We start from the raw sequence: 3,060 nt of genomic DNA, 5'->3' as shown, positions 1-3,060 counted from the left end.
TTCAATTTTTGGTGCAGCATTGATGGGACCACCCCAACAGAATGGATATAAGGCCAACCTAGCAAGCAATTGTAGACGGGGTTTATGTCCATTACATGGAAGATTATCTGGCACGTATGTGGCCCAATTTGAATCGGGAGATCGATCTCTCCTCTCACGTCACACCGGCTACCATCAAAAGCCCTTACCACCATAAAGCTCAGCCTCATGTGCGATGCGTCAAATGGCAGCTTATCCAATGTAGTTTTGGGCATGACGTTGAGGGAATAGCCATTGCCAACGAGTACTTTGGTCATTATGTGGTCCAAGCATTTGACGGATACGTGTAAGGCTTTGTTGTGTCCCCTGCCCTGGACTGGTATCTCCTCGTCGGCAAAAGTAAGGTAATTGTTGGCAGTGATGTTGTTGACTATTACCCCAAAGCCCTTCACTGATATGTCTTGCACTACATGGGCTTCATTCAAAATTTTGACCAACAGTGCCCGATGAGGCTCGGAGTTCATGAGTAGCCCCAGTAAAGAGATCCTAGCTAGAGTTTTGTTTAATCACCTTGAACTCACTCTGTTGAATGATTCTTAGGAATTTAGTCGCCTCCTCAGCTGATATCTCTTTCTTGCTGAAGTAGTCCCATTCCTCTATGATTTTTCCAACAGGGGCCTCATCATTCACGGTCAGGCCCCGTCTTTTCTCTCTTGCCTATATCTGCCTTAGTCTTCCCCTTGTCTTTGACCTTACTAATGGCTCGGGAGCAGCGAAAATTGTAACGACCCGCCTCATCGGTACGATATCACCACTCTAGTAACTCAAGAAATTAAATTCTTCTTTTATATATTTTTTTTATGAAAACTCCATTAATTTTCTTATGAAAATTATAGTAAATTTGAATTTCATGATATATATATATATATATATATATATATATATATAACGCAGCATTACTTAACCGAATACATATATATTAGTATAGTAACTCAGTACACATCATTTACATAGTGAAAGTAAACTTGTTCATACATATAATTAAATTTGTGATTTATATCTTCAATTAACAAAAGAGTTATGGAACTAGCTATGGAGGAGTTGATTAACAAAACACAACTCTCTCCCAAAGTAACCCAAACGTCATTACGTCGGCTCGGCGGCTCCACAAAAGAATCTCACTTCCTGTACTCTATCGCTGTCATTCTGTTCCCACGAACAAAGGTTCGCGATCATCACAGGTACCAACCACACGGTACAAAAATTGCAAGGGTGAGTTCATTATAAAAAGAATTAATACAAAGATCAAATAACCACAATTAGAAGAAAACATTAACAAATATCATAAGCGTACACAAACATTTACTAGTCCAACACACACTCAACAAACAATCATCATCAGTCCATAGTTCCAACCAATCATGCTCAGTATGATGCATGCACCTGACCTCAACTCTCAAATGCAATGTGGTACCATCCCCAAGGAAATAGCCTAAGCGTTTCCACATGACACTCTCACTTAGGAAAACTAGGCATAAAGTGTCGAGGCCACCTTGTCGTGCACAAAAAACTCCCCCCCCCCCTATGGTGATCAGCCTGAGTCTCAAGGGAGTTCCAAACCGAGTGACACACCCCCTAGTACAAGTATTCCTCCTCACAAGAAACTACAAGTACTTACTGGAAAAGTTTATACTATTTTTGTGTCATATGAAGTATGAAACATAGGCACCATCAAGTGCACGGACCATGGATAATTAAAGGTTCTAAGCCATCCCCCTCCAGAGATGATTAAAACTCTTCCCCTACCCAGGATATCCCACAAGGTCACTGCACCCCCCCCCCCCCATGAACATACCCAACACACAATGTATGAAACATAGGCACCATCAAGTGCACTGACCATGGATAAATTAAAGATCCTAAGCCATCCCCCTCTAGAGATGCTTAAACTCTTTAACCACTCTATTTCCCCCACCAGGGACATCCGACAAGGTCATTGCACCCCCCCCCCCCATGTACATACACAACATGCAATGTATGAAACATGGCACCATCAAATGCACTGGTCATGGATAATTAAGGATTCTAAGACATCCCCCTCCAGAGATGCTTAAACTCTTTAACCACTCTATTTCCCTCACCAGGGACATCCAACAAGGCCACACACCCTTATGTACATACGCAACATGCATCATCACAATGTATTCTCAATATCATCAACATTTCATCTCAATATCACTCTCAACATCAATATTATCTCATCTCAATGACTTTAGCAATAACAAAAACATCATCCCATATTAACATAATCATCAATAACAACATCAACTCATGTTGACATGATCATCAATAACAATATCAGCTCATATCAATATCATCATAAATATCAACCTCGCCTCATATCAATTAAAATCATCAATAGCAACATCAACAGTAAGTCACATTCTGCATATACATATATATATATTTCATGCCTGAGATTCACACTCCTCAGGTCTTCAGACAACATAAGTCTAATACAAACAATAATGTTATTCATCAACAAAAGATATATCGCATCCCATTAGTCAAAAACATTGTTTTCTAGAAAACTAGCATGCAATAGGGATAGGTATATATTCCCATAGTTAGGTTCCCTGACCCCAACTATGGTATCAAAAATGGTAAATTATAATAAATTCCCCTCAGCTATCGTGAGCTCTCCGTCAGTTCCTCTTTACGTCACTCAGAGGTCTCTCTCGTTCACGCTTGTCAGTCCAAACGCAAGTCGCTATATGCCAAATTGAAGGAAATTTAATATAGAGTTCAGAAACAAATTAATGACAAACATTCGAGGTCAAATACCTCTGCCAAAACATAAAAGGGCTAAGGAGTGTTTCAGATTCTACAAAAAGGAAACATCATTTTGAAATTTCACCAATGTGACCAGGGTTCAGTGAAGGTCATAAAAATAACATCAATGTTGTAAAAAGATAACTTTTACAATGTTTCATTCTCTAGGATTTTTCAAAGAAAATGTAAAACACCCTATTCCAGTACCCAACACACAAGAGACACTAAGAGGAACTCAAACTAACTAGG

Source organism: Glycine soja, chromosome 18, assembly GCF_004193775.1.
Source record: "Glycine soja cultivar W05 chromosome 18, ASM419377v2, whole genome shotgun sequence".
NCBI lineage: Eukaryota > Viridiplantae > Streptophyta > Magnoliopsida > Fabales > Fabaceae > Glycine > Glycine soja.
Note: the sequence above shows the minus strand (reverse complement) of the source record.